General features: G+C 42.8%; 1 pseudogene; it reads left to right on the top strand.

Moving 5' to 3' along the window:
* The first annotated feature begins 730 nt into the window (after positions 1-730).
* On the top strand, positions 731-848 carry LOC124725436 (annotated as a pseudogene).
* Positions 849-14,892: the final 14,044 nt, after the last annotated feature.

Below are 14,892 nucleotides of genomic sequence, written 5' to 3'. Positions count from 1 at the left end.
GCAGTTAGGACGTACAGAGCACACGTATCTATTTTTGAAACTTTTTAAGTGACACTCAGCGCCTGGATTCTAAAATGCGCTATTATTTCCTAATAATCTGTTATTTGCAATGCGTTTGTTAATTCAGCGGTATGTGTCTACTAATCTGTATTATTCTTATATTGTTCAAAAGACGCTAGTTAACCTGAGATGGTCTGCTTACAAAGAGTAATGAACCAGCTTAGTGAAAAATCTAGAAATATACTTCAGTTCCCTATATGTCACTTCTATAGGGACAACCATGACAAGATCAGACTTCTCAAGGTATTTATGGTATTTATGTAGTCATTCTTCGCGCGCCTCATACGCGATTGGAACAGGAATGACCTGTTGTAAAATGTTAAATACGCTCTGCCATGCACTTCGCAATGATTTACAGATATTTTTGTGGATTCGGTATATTTCCTAGTCAACTCAAGGATTCGTTCCATTTCATTCACTTGTTCTGAACATGTTTAGTAGTTACTGTGGGATCCTGCCCACTCGTCTCTTGCAGGGTGCCTAGACAGCTGTTTTTTCGAATAGCTAGACAACACACAAGCAAATCATATTAACGGATTTTATTATGTAAGTGAATTGACAATACTCAACTTGCGTATGTACAAGGTGGTGTCGCAAGCAATTGACGACATGCGAATTATCAATGTCCTTCAATGCATGCAATTTCTATGTAAGCAATGAATAACAGATCGCCAATGGCCTTGCCGCAGTTGTAACACCGGTTTCCGTCAGATCACCGAAGTTAAGCGCTGTCGGGCTGGGTTAGCACTTGGATGGGTGACCATCCGGTCTGCCGAGCGCTGTTGGCAAGCGGGGTGCACTCAGCCCTTGTGAGGCAAACTGAGGAGCTATTTGGCCGACCTCGGTGGCCACGCGGTTCTAGGCGCTGCAGTCCGGAACCGCGCGACTGCTACGGTCGCAGTTTCGAATCCTGCCTCGGGCATGGATGTGTGTGATGTCCTTAGGTTAGTTAGGTTTAAGTAGTTGTAAGTTATAGGGGACTTATGACCTCAGATGTTAAGTCCCTTAGCGCTCAGAGCCATTTGAACGATTTTTTGAGAAGCTATTTGATTGAGAAGTAGCGGCTCCGGTCTCGGAAACTGACATATGGCCGGGAGAGCGGTGTGCTGACCACATGCCTCTCGATATTCGCATCCAGTGACGCCTGTGGTCTGAGGATGACACGGCGGCCGGTCGGTACCGTTGGGCCTTCATGGTCTGTTCGGGAGGAGTTTAGTTTTGGTTTAATTAATAACAGATCACACAAGTTCATAACTCACTGCTCGTCTTTTAGCGCGGCTCTTGTAGTGCGTCTTCTAGTGCCTCTCTTTTAGTGACCGGTTTCTAGTGCGCCAGCGGCTAGGCGGCGCGTCGCTTTTATCATCTTCGTGTAGAGGCCGCTCCTTTCGTGGTGACGTCCTAGTCAGCGTGCTATTGGCTGACGCCGTTTCACAGCCCCCCCCCCCCCCCCCCCCTACTGTAACGTTCTTGATCTTCGTGCCGGCGCTTGTCGTTACACCGGAACAGTTACCATTTCCCTCATTTTCTTACCTTCATTTAAGTATTAATTACATGTGTTCGGAGTGTTACAGCTACGTATAGACGTAGCCGACATTTATTTCACTACACGTATGTCGAGCTTGTATGTTTTATGGAACTGCTTCGTAAGTAGAGTTTCATGTTCCAAGTTTTATTTGAGACTGTCTGTGACATATCATCAGCCACACATCTATTTTATGTCACAGACTCTCGGAGCATTTATACCTATCATTATTACTCGTTTGTTCGTAGGGCATTCCTGACTTCCTACAGAACGCCTTGCGGTGTCCCTGAACGCCAGAATCACATTCGCTTGAGATATGACTGTCGATTTTGTACAAATCAGTAATCCTAAACCACAAATTATGCATTTGAGTGCATTTTGTGGCACCTGCAATTACTAGCTAGGAGACTTTCTATATTTTTTTTTTTTTTTTTTTTTGCCGTGAAATCGCTATATCTCTGCCACTGTCAAAGAGAAAGACCCTCGTAAGTATCCTTTCCAAATTCTCTCTCATTAAAGTTTCTTAAAGATGGAAGATTCGTAAGCCAGTGTTGACTAAGATGTCCCAAGAGGTTGTTCAGACGAATGCCGAAGAAATGTGGACATGGAGATATGCTGACAGCAGGGTTTGCCGCAGATTTGGGGACACCGTCTGTGCCTTGCGGTTTGGGTCTCGATCCTTTCCTCGAGCTACTGGTTCCGCAAATCTCCGCTTTCAGGCCGTCGTGTCCGCACGTTTCTCAACGCAGCCAGAACATCACGCGTCTCCATGCACACGCACACGTTCAGTATTTTATTAACAATATAGTACTGTACTTCAATATATCGAAGCCACCATCACACCATCAACAATTATCTCATTATTTCTGTATGGAAACACGATTTCAAGAAATCACGAACTATGAAGCATTTGATGCTATTTGATTAACAATGATGTCAAAAAACAGTAAGCACATAAAAAATGGACATGTGAATGGTTAAGAAAAATGAACGACATATTCCACGTTAATTTGCTCACTGAAGTCCGATGTCTCTTACGGCATATGAAAAATTATCAATGATGTCACGGGACATAATAGAGAAAAGGAACATCATAATTAGAGAGGAAATTGCTGTTCTTAAAAGGTTAGGAGGAACTGAAATTTCTGGCGACAGGAAGAACGTTTGAGTCATGTCTAGTGTCGTAATATCAGTGAAAGCCAGTAGTTTCCTATGGGAAGCTGCACAGCAGTTACCTCTGTCACGCAATAATGTTTTTAGTTAATTAAAGAAAAGCAAAGATTTTTTTGCGTTTTATGGTTATTGTTTAGTATTGCCTGACCACTGCTACTGTAAAGTAATATGTAAAAATAAACAAAAAAGGGGGCCTTAAATATATACAGATTTATATTCTGATAAGCACGTAACAAGGTATTGTTACAGCTGGATGTCAACCATTTGTGATAATTTTGTGAGACTGACGTGCGTTTTACAGACTAGCGGTTATTGTACAATTATTCGAAGTGAAAGCAGTTGCCCGTAGCTGCAATGTGGAATACTACTTTGATTTAATCAGAGAAGTTAAAATTGTATTTCAATATATAAAATCAAGACACTGTCTCGGAGTATCATTTATAAACTATATTCCTAAATAATAAGATGATTGTTGCTTCATTTGGTATTAAAATACTGTTGAAAAAATTCAGTGTTTGGAACTAGGTTCTCACAATAATCTTATTCGTCACGACTGTTTGGTTCTGCTTTTTTAGTGCATAACGGTCCTTGCAATTTGTTTTCCGTTACCAGCCTACCTTTTCAAGTACTTGTACTTTTACGTCTACTTACTATTTTATACTATTGCAACGTTTATTTATCCTCTTTTAGTATCTTTCTCATATAATTCCCATCGGAATTTTCAATAATTTTAACCAACCTTGTTTTTAAGGGAATTTCGTAAATTTCACATTAATGGTGTTCCATCAAAATAATTTTTAAATAATTTTATCTTATTAATTCCTACAACATTACCGTAATCCCATCAGTTTATATGCCACCGTTTTGTTGCTATATTACCTACGCTACATTCTTCTATTTCGGCATTCCTGTCTGGATAGCGGCCTCCAACCTTCGTTTTACAAATATGTCAGTGTTACTTCCTCGCCATTTTCGCGCACTAAATCGACATATTCCATTACTTCTCACTTTGCCCTCTCGCGCTGCACTGACCATCGTCAGTTTTCTCCAACAACTGGCCGCGTCCACACCTTCATACGATGTACGACCTTCCTGCTGTAGGCATAGCCACGGTCACTAGATGTGGCTTTTTTCTGTTATGGCCGATTTTGCAGCACTGGTGCGACACCGTTTCTTCATTTCAGCGTAAGCTGGTTTTCCTATAGGTTTTCGTGTCCCCCTTTCAAGGTCTAAAATCGCGACTTAGTGTTCTGGTACGCGGCTTATAACCACTAATTCTTGGTTTTCTTTTTCTAGATTTCTCAACATCCATTTTAACTGGCAGTGCTGATGACAAGTGCCATCCAAACGTTGGGAGACTATTGCATCACTGGCCTACTGATAAATTAGCTATATGACTATTTCACTCTTTTTTTTTGTCCAGGTACCCACCATGTATAATTTGCTCCTAATCCACATTATTAGTTATTGTAGATTTTTTCATCCGAAGATGCGAACACAGCATCACGAAAACAGTCATATATAATCTTAGAATGAAGGGTTATCAACAGCTAATGAGCTTTCTGTGAGTTTTTTCAGAAGATTTTAATGGAAAATTTTTAAAGAAATTTGTGAGATTATTGTTTTGTTTTAAATGTCTAGTACGAGAACGTGAATGGATGCATATACTGCTATTACAAGCGTATTCAGAGGCGAAACAATGTTCTCTGCTTGTTTCTAAATTAGAAAACATGGAACTATTGTGTGAGCAATTTGTCTTTTTCATGTTAAACGCCAGCCTTGCTACGGAAGCAAAGTAAGTACAGGAATTTGTGGTTTCACCAGCGGGCGAGAAAGCCCAAAACATAGGCTGATGGGAGAAGGAGGGTACACGGACCAGGTGAATCCTTCCGTGTTCCGGAAATCACCAATGTCCGCAGATCTCCGTGTCCGCATACCTCCGGACACCGTTCAGTCACTTGATCGGAAAGGATTTACGTATTCTGCGTACAATACCCCTTTCCACGTGGTGTTTGAAAGCCATGTCTTGTGTGTAATGGCCGTGATGTGAGTGTGTAAAGTGTGATGTCATGTTTGTGTGGTTTGATGGTGAGAGAAGCGAGAAGATAAATCAGGTGTCGGCACACAGCCTATTTCGCACGAAGAACACTATGGAGGCCGCCACGCTTAGCACCCTGTCCTAAAAACGAGTCGTCATCAGCAGTATCGCATGCCCTTATGTCAGGAGGCACTGCAGAAAGATTTGGAAATTAATCCAGGAGACTGGTGCAAATTCTGGTAGCAGTACTTTTTCTCCACTACCTCTCCTCCTCTCACAGGCTAGTAACGAAAATTTCTTCCACCACCGGGATTCGAGCTGGCTACAACCGAGTCGAGCGCCACCGCTCAGGTGTTGCGAAGGGGGACTTGAAGTCTCACAAGGCAGGTTTTTTTTAAAAAAACACAAAAATTCATCAGCTCAAAGGAACATTCTCGAAAAATGTTATGCATTCATATTCAAGAAAATGTGTCCTTAGTCAACGTTAACAATATATCTGATAACTCGGCACAGTAATAAGTGCCGGCACACACCTTCCGTTTCCCGGCAAGTAAATCATACTTCAGTGTTTGCACGTAGAGGTCGTTAAGATAATTGCTAGTCAGCTCTGCATCGTAAGCGGTGCTTACTCACACAGCGGAAATAAACTGCGTCGGAGACGTAATGAGGGACACTTCACTAGCAACCTTACCAACAATCTTACAGTTAATTTAAAATGCCTGCTAAAGGAGAACTGAAGCGTTCATCATAAAGGACAGTTGGAAAATGAGGTCATATCCATGTGAGAGGAAAAGTCTTGATCAAGATACATACGCGATTCAATTAATAAGTATTGTGAAACCGGCTAAATGCTTACTGATCCCTCGCGTCTTTTCTCTGTATTGCTTCTCGAATAACGTCAAAACAAATGCTAATAAGAACTGTTATTGCCAGTTACTAATATTTCTCTGTACAACGCTTACTTCCACGTGCTAAAATGTTTCAAGTTCGTCTTAGTAAGAACTTGTATCCACCTGTCACTATTAAGAAAATCACAGTTTGAAATCCTGTAGCACGAGAAGTAACCGTCTAGGAATGTTTTTTTCTTAAGTAGAGCTGTTATAATGTTTTCCATTTAATGTTTTATTTATGAGAAGCTTGTGCAGTATAATTCAATATTTGATTACCGACCTGTGTACCGTGAAATAAATGTTAGAGGTAGCACTATGTGACACAAGAAGTCGGATGTGGATAAAAGATGAAAGAGGACGAATTTGAAGAATTAATATTGATGCACATAACGCAGCGTGGAAATTTGATGAGCGAATGACAATAATATATATTGATATTACTAGACTGTTAAGTATAATGAAAGCAATTAATCGAAGAAAGCCAGTTGTTTTTAGATAATTATGAGAAGCTTGTGCAGTATAATTCAATATTTGATTACCGACCTGTGTACCGTGAAATAAATGTTAGAGGTAGCACTATGTGACACAAGAAGTCGGATGTGGATAAAAGATGAAAGAGGACGAATTTGAAGAATTAATATTGATGCACATAACGCAGCGTGGAAATTTGATGAGCGAATGACAATAATATATATTGATATTACTAGACTGTTAAGTATAATGAAAGCAATTAATCGAAGAAAGCCAGTTGTTTTTAGATAATATAATAATATTAAAAATAATAACAATAATAATTATAATAATAATGTGGTTATCGAACTAAATGTGATGTTCTGGTGGTTGGAACCAGTGTCTCTCAATTCGGGTTATTTAACTGCTACTGCTGATAAGTACTTCTCTTTAGTGTTAATCCTCAGTTATATACTGTATATTCGGTTTTGTGATCAACAGTCTACGAAACCTGTTTAATTGTGTAAAATCTGACGTATCTCACAGTGCTGTGTAAATACAGTAGTTTTGATCACTGGAAAAATCTGCAGAACTAGAAGGTAAATGAAGAAATAAGACAATGAGGACATATTCAGTTCTGCAATTTCCATTATTTATTACTGTGGGGAGGATTCAATTGAAAGAGGATGCAGGACGCAAAAGTGGTATAAACGAAACTGAACAGTACGAAACGAGAAAGAAAACATCATAAAAACAGTAAATTGTTAGCATCTACAGAGTACACAGCAGTTCCAGACGCAACACCGAAAGTAGGGGTCCAATGAGAAAGGAAGTTGTATTTTCCGATAGTTTCCTTAGGCCCCTGGATAAGAAATCTCCCACAGTCTAAATACTGAGCTGCTTCTCCTGAAGGCAGTACTCTAGTATCTGTCCGACAAAGCATAGACTACTATCTCAAGAGTATAAACGCATTTAGACGGGAGATCGGTATGAGCACCGCAGTACTCAAGAAGGTACGATCTTCTTGGACATCCGAGGTAATAACTTATCAATGAAAAGGCTGGATTATCTTACAGCGTTGATTCAGTGAGAATGGAAGTGAAGGATGAACGCCAGTCTCAGAATATACTCCTACAGAAAAACGCTTAGTATGTCACCTACGTACAAGTCATCCTCGGGAATATCTTGCTTCTCTAATCCGTATAACAGTTTTTGCTCCAATTTTAAGGAAGTCCACGGTAAAAGTAACGCTTCATCTCGGGTATGTGCTTCTCGTCAGCTATATCCTCCTGTGCTTTTCTTCTTACTGCCCAAAATTTGAGCGCATGAATCTCGGTTTCTAAACTACTCCTGTCAACATTGAGATATCTGCCACCGAGATAAAGCAGGCAGCCCTGCATTACCGTGATATGCGACCAGACTCTCTCAGCTGCATACAGGCTGTCCCAGGAAGAATGGACAACATTCAGGGATATGGCAGGAAAGATCTTTCGAAGTAAAAAAAGGCTCTAAAATACATACCTTTAGATCTATGAGCACTTCTTCGACACTGTGAAACAAATCCCTTCTATTGCAAGCTCTTCGCTTGCCATATATTGGTAAGATGTGGTATAAGCCAAAACAAGGAAAAATCAGTAAAGTTGGGCTGGAAAATGAGTTCCTTAAGAACTATGAGCAGTTGTTAAGTATAAGATGTATTTCGCAGTAATGAAGATCAGTAATCAAGCTGGAGAAATGCTTAGAGCTCTAAAGGCAAGCCCATGTTTACTGGACATTTTTGCTTGCAGTAAGAGACTTGTTTCACAGTGTTGAAGATGAAGAAGTACTCGTAGCGTTTAAGGCATGCATTTTAGAGCCCATGTTTATTGGACATTTTTACCCGCCAGGGTAGCCGAGAGCGCTAACGCGCTGCTTCCTGAACTGGAGTAGGCGCGCCGGCCCCGGATCGAATCCGCCCAGCGGATTAACGACGAGGGCCGATGTGCCGGCCAGCCTGGATGTGGTTTTTAGGCGGTTTTCCACATGCCACTAGGTGAATACAGGGCTGATCCCCACGTTCCGCCTCAGTTCCACGGCGTGCAGACATCTGAACACGTTCGCACTATTCCATGGATTGTACTCGAGGCAGACAGTTGAGGGTACATTAATTCCGTCCGGGGGGGTACGGGGTGGCGGCAGGTAGGGCATCCGGCCACCTCTTAAACATGAACATGCCAAATACGATTAACGATGGCTGACCCTGCGTAACTGCAGGACAAGGCTCAAGCGATAGATAGTTAGAATAGTTTATTGGACATTTTTTCGTCGACAGATAGTTTCTGTCACATCTGTGAATATTGACTATTCCTCCTCGAACACCCTGTGTAGGGAAAGCTGCAGGTTAACGCTGAACCCGAACCACAGCGCAACTGGCCAGTTTTCGGCAATGCTTAACGTTGTGATGAGTCCCACAGAAAAAATCAAAAATCTAGTGCAAATCATAGTTGTGCTCTGAAATTAGGCTCTTTAATCAGGCACCGAAGCATATAGGAAGTCAGTTCGATTGCAAGGAATTCTATAAATCACTGTAAATAAAAACTCCACCTGTGCCACACCTTTATTAAAGGCTACCTCTTTCGCAGATTTAATTTTCCATCTTCAGGCATTTCAACGAGGACAATGATAACTGTCTTTGCACAGAGAAACGTCGTGTACCAGTATCTCAATTAGCCTCCCCCAGCGCCCCTTCTCCCCGGCGTGCTGCGAGGAAACGCATAAATCATTAAAAAAGACAGCCGCAGCAGGCGGCCCCGTTCCCTGACAAAAGTTAAATTAAAAGAAATGAATATTACATTTTTATCCACCACCCTCGGCTGCCGGACAGAGAAAGGATTTAGACATTTGTTACGGCTTGACAGGCCTCGGCGACCGTCGGCGGCTTCGGCACACTTTTGCCCCGCGGCGGTACACAGCCCACTCGGCGCCGCGCCACCTCGTAACTCGCGTCGTGCACTTGACGCGCGGAATATACACGCGCCGCGCCGTATTAAATAGAAACGCTCTTCGCGGTTCTACGCGGTGTCCCCTGTGGGCAGCGCGCGGCCGGCCGCCCCCGCACCGCAGAACTTTGCCGCGGAGCGCTATATCACCTGGAATATCCCTAATTTGCATATAGATTAAAATGCGTGATTTACGCGAAAGGCGAGAAACGCCGCGGGGGGGTCCCGCAGCCTGCTAAAAACAACACGTGTGCCGCTGCGGTGGTATGTTGGGCGGCTGTGAACGAAAAAAAAATATACATACAGGGAAGGGAAGAGTGTTTTCCGTACAGTTTTAACGCGGTAATCGCCTGTTGGGCGCAGCCCGTAGCGTCGCGCCGCTCGCTTGGACGCCGCCGTTTTCGTCGTTCCCTGGCGCCGGGCCGAGCCGATCGTGTGACGTGCCAGGGTTGCGTGCGCGGAACGCCCCAGACAATCGGCGCGAGCTTTCGCGAGAGGCGACCGGTATGCGCAACTCGTCTTCCACAGTCGCGTCTCTTGACGGTTCGCTCCGCTGCCACGAGGCGCGGAGAAGACAGAGTTACTAAACACGCAAATGTCTAGAGCTCCGTTACAGTTTAAGTACATAATGAATCTATCAACTGAGTGTGTGCTGTTAAGAAACTTATTAGTAAATTACTTGTCCGCCACCGAGCACTCTGCATATTGGACTGCCTTTCAGAGCACACGGTTTCAGTTCCCCCCACCCCTCTTTTTTTCGGTAGTTGTGTGCTGAAGTGCTACCATCTTTCACACTTTATTTAAGCGTAAGAAGAGCTATAGGCTTGGAGAGGTCTTTGAACCTTTCTGCGGTGGGCGTTCCGGCTGTATAAGATGAAGGTTGACTTCATTTTGCTCTATTTAATATTTCCTTGTGGCGCCTCGGCGATGGCTCGAGGTACCTGAACGCGGTGCCAATGTGCAGGGGCGCCCGTACCTATGTAGTCCTGTTGTCTTGTTGAAGGCCTCAGTGTGTCCACTTTGTGCAAAGGTCTGCATGTGTGGGAGATGATAAGTTCCTGGACAGTTGGCGTGTCGAGTTCGTAGTGCAAGTCACGGACCCTGGGCCACGAGAGTGACCCAAGGATGAGCCGAAGGCACCGGTATTGCAAAACTTGCGGAAGTGTGAGGTGGGATGTATACGCCGCCCCTCCCAGGTAGAGCACCCACACAACGTGGTGTTTCAGTTCCCGATACTGCTCGCTGCTATGCCTTGCGAAGACTGGTTCAAATGGTTCAAATGGCTCTGAGCACTATGGGACTCAACTTCTGAGGTCATTAGTCCCCTAGAACTTAGAACTAGTTAAACCTAACTAACCTAAGGACATCACAAACATCCATGCCCGAGGCAGGATTCGAACCTGCGACCGTAGCGGTCTTGCGGTTCCAGACTGCAGCGCCTTTAACCGCACGGCCACTTCGGCCGGCGCGAAGACTGGAACAAGTTGCTCTCAGTGTGACGATATGATGTACATTCACGGTGTTCAAATGGCTCTGAGCACTATGCGACTTAACTTCTGAGATCATCAGTCGCCTAGAACTTAGAACTAATTAAACCCAACTAACCTAAGGACATCACACACATCCATGCCCTTGGCAGGATTCGAACTTGCGACCGTAGCGGTCATTCGCTTCCAGATTGTAGCCCCTAGAACCGCAAGGCCCACTCCAGCCGGCTTCACGGTGTTCAAAGCACCTAACTGTAATTGAGGTGTTCTCTGGAACAGCGAGTTAACCGAAGTACATTAAGATCGAAATACAAAGCATCCAACGGTTCAAATAATTTCCTTCAGTTCAAAATCTCGTACATGTGCTAAATTTCAGTCAAATATACCGTATACAGGGTATATACAAGGGAGATGTACTTGAGGACAATATTATGGAAATGGAGGAGGTCGTAGATGAATATGAAATGGGAGATATGATACTGCGTGAAAAACTTGACAGAGCACTGAAAGACCTTAGTCCAAACGTGGCCCCAGGGGTAGACAATATTCCTTTAGAACCACTGATAGCCATGGGAGAGGCAGCCATGACAAAACTCTTCCATATGGTGAGCAAGATGTATGAGAGAGGCGAAATACCCTTAGACTTCAAGAAGAATACAATAATTATAATCCCAAAGAAAGCAGGTGATGACAGGTGTGAAAATTACCGAACTATCTGTTTAATAAGTCACGACTGCAAAATACTAACACGAATTCTTTACAGACGAATCGAAAAACTGATAGAAGCCAGCCTCGCGGAAGATAAGTTTGGATTCCGTAGAAATGTTGGAACACGTGAGGCAATACTGACCCTACGACTTATCTTAAAAGCTAGATTAAGGAAAGGCAAACCTACGGTTCTAGCATTTTGACAATGTTGACTGGAATACTCACTTTCACATTCTGAAATTGTCAGGGGTAAAATACAGGGAGCGTAAGGTTATTTACAATTTGTATAGAAACCGGATGGCATTTATAAGAGTCGAGGGGCATCAAAGGGAAGCAGTGGTTGAGAAGGGAATGAGACAGGGTTGTAGCGACGTTATTCAATCTGTATATTGAGCAAGTAGTAAAGGAAAAAAAAGAAAACTTTGGACTAGGAATTAAAATCCATGTTGAAAAAATAAACACTCTGAGGTTTGCCGATGACATTCTAATTCTGTCAGAGACAGCGAAGGACTTGGAGGAGCAATTGAATGGAATGGACAGTGGCTTCAGAGGGGGATATATGATGAACGTCAACAAAAGGAAAACGATGATAATGGAGTGTAGTCGAATTAAATCAGGTGTTGCTGAGGGAATTAGATTAGGAAATGAGACACTTAAAGTAGCAGATGAGTTTTGTTATTTGGGGAGCAAAATAATTGATGATGGTCGAAGTAGAGAGGATATAAAATGTAGACTGGCTATGGCAAGGAAAGCGTTCCTGACGAAGAGAAATTTGCTAACATGGACTATAGATTTAAGTGATAGGAAGTCTTTTCTGAATGTATTTGCATGGAGTGTAGCCACGTATGGAAGCGAAACATGGACGATAAACAGTTCAAGAAGAGAATAGAAGCATTCGAAATGTGGTGCTACAGAGGAATGCAAAAGAATAGATAGGTAGATCAAGTAACTAATGAGGAGGTGCTGAACAGAGCTGGGGAGAAGAGGAATTTGTGGCATAACTTTACCAGAAGAAGAGATCGGTTGGTAGGACACGTTCTGAGGCATCAAGGGGTTTTCCAATTTAGTACTAAAGGGAAGACTGAAGGGTAAAAATCGTAGAAGGAGACCAAGATATGAATAAACTAAGCAGATACAAAAGGATGTAGGTTGCAGTAGGTAGAGATGAAGAAGCTTCCACAAGATAGAGTAGCATGTAGAGCCGGCTCACCCAGTCTCTGGACTGAAGACCACAACAACAACAACATAGCGTACTGATCAGAAAATAAGAAATAAGTCGCACTTTTTATCTAAATTAGACCCTCGAGAAGTTATGGTGCGTGTTATAACCGCTACCATACCCTTGCTGTAAAATGTTTAAGGTCATTTGCAACAACTGAACAAGCGTCTAACCGAACAGACAGCAAGGTACTTTATTACGGAACAACGCAAACTGGCTAGCTATTGATTTTAACCGCATACCTGTGGCGCTGTTTGCTAAGAGAGCCATGGTAGTTTTGGATGTTTTTAAGGGACATCTAACTGTTGAACTAAAAGATAAACTTGTTGCACAATAGACCGACTTTGAAGTAATTCACGGAGGAATGGCTTCAAAAACACAGGTGCTAGATGTGGCCATAATTATGCTATGCAAAGACAACTTTCGAAAAATGTATTCAGATTGGTTGCTGGAAGACATCCATGCCACTACATAACCTGGTAAGATTAAGAAACCTCCTGTCACCCTTCTGTGGGAGTGAATTCTCGCTTCATTGTCTTCCACTTCATTAGAGTCCATCGCCTAGGGGTGCAGGAAATGCTCTATATCGAATGCGATGGATGGCAGCGAGGATGTTATACTGTGGGAAGACAATAAAGAAAATGTTGGAAGTAGAGTGTAGAATGAACAACGGTACTGAATGTGATGAGAGTGAATAACACAAAATACGGCACTAATCTGCTACATTCCAATGTCTTATATTTACGACACGTACCTGTGTCTTACGTTTAAGTACAACAGAATTTCTGCTAGTTTTTTGTTGTCATTTGGCGTGCAGCTTATTTTCGGGCAAAGTTATTTTTCTTCCTCGAAATTTAGGAGGACGCCTTAGATGCAGTGGCCTCTTATTATCGAGCCAATACGATAAACAAAATACTGCGGTTTTAGAATATATGACGTGAGTGTAATTCAGAGCCATTCATACCAGCCTGGACTACTTCAGTGGCTCATTATTTCCCTCCGAAAGCTCATAGAAACGGGAAAGTTGGTTTCATGATCGCAGTAGCTCTAAGAGTGCCAGAAGCACCGCACGTTTACGACAAACCGATTGTTGTTACTGCGCATGAGGTACTTTGTCCGGTATAATTAAGATTGCCATCCGTCCCGATAAAGCGGGACCTTCACCGTTACGGACCGTCTTGTCACGACATTCCGACAAGACCCTACTTTGTTCCGATTTTGCAAAATGTTGTTATCAGCTTGGCTCAAGTATTAAGGTGACGCTATCTGTTAGCGCAGTATGTAAATTCAGCCTCAGTTAATTTTATTTATGTCAACAAATTTATGTCGACTAGGTCGCATAAAATACGGTGTTGCATGTGGCACATCCTGTATCGACGAAGTAAGCATCTTCTAGATCTAGCCCCATCATTCAAGAAAATACCAGACTTCTCCAGTAGTATGGGCAAAACGGAAAAAGGACTTGCTGAAAAAGGTGAAATCTTTCGAAAAATGTGATGAACCAACAAAAACTGCAGCAATAAGTTCCATGTAATTGTCTTCTGAGTAAAAAGTGATTATATTCAATTAATTGTTTACTTCATTTCTACACCCTATCTTAGATTGTCCTGACGAGGTCTCAGCTAGTTACAGTAACCCTGGGTGTGATGCCGCGCTTTCCCCGTTAGTCGTATTTCGTTCGCAGCCTCGTCGGCAACGATTTGTGAAGACTGTGAGTGTGTAGTTCGGCCCCGTTTGACAATAACGAGCAAATTAGTGATTCATTTGCAGTCTTTAGCAGGCAGAAACACGCTGCACACAGTTCGAGAGCGGGTGTTTATTGTGAAAATATACTAATTGATTACAACACAAGGGCCCCTCCGGAGAGCATTCAGTATGCGCAATGTTCCAGCAACGGCGACAATATCAACTGTAAGGAAGCTGGAAACAACTGGTGTACTGAACAGTGACAGGGGTAAACATAGATAATTACTGACTGCAGCGGTTATTGATAATGTTCGAAGACGCTTGGAGAACTCTCCAACGAAATTGTTCCGTCGATTGAGCCAGGAAACAGGCGTTTTATATGGCATATGTTTGCAGAAGAAATCGGCATTGTGACAATGCAGAGGGCACACGATGCAAGCATTGCAAGAAAAAGATCGTGATGAAAGAATGCATTACCATCCATGGTTTCAGGAGTTTCTTATTCAATATCTGGACATTCTTTTCGTAATGTGGTTTACAGATGGGAAATGGTTCATCTCTCAGGTTACATCAACACATATCAACAGCAGATACTGGGCTGATGTAAACCCCCATATCATCCACGAAACACTACTGCATGATGAGAAGAGTGGAGTGTGATGTGCCATGTCAGCTTCCAGA

Source organism: Schistocerca piceifrons, chromosome 1 (assembly GCF_021461385.2).
Source record: "Schistocerca piceifrons isolate TAMUIC-IGC-003096 chromosome 1, iqSchPice1.1, whole genome shotgun sequence".
NCBI lineage: Eukaryota > Metazoa > Arthropoda > Insecta > Orthoptera > Acrididae > Schistocerca > Schistocerca piceifrons.
Note: the sequence above shows the minus strand (reverse complement) of the source record. Positions and strands in the feature narration are given on the sequence as shown.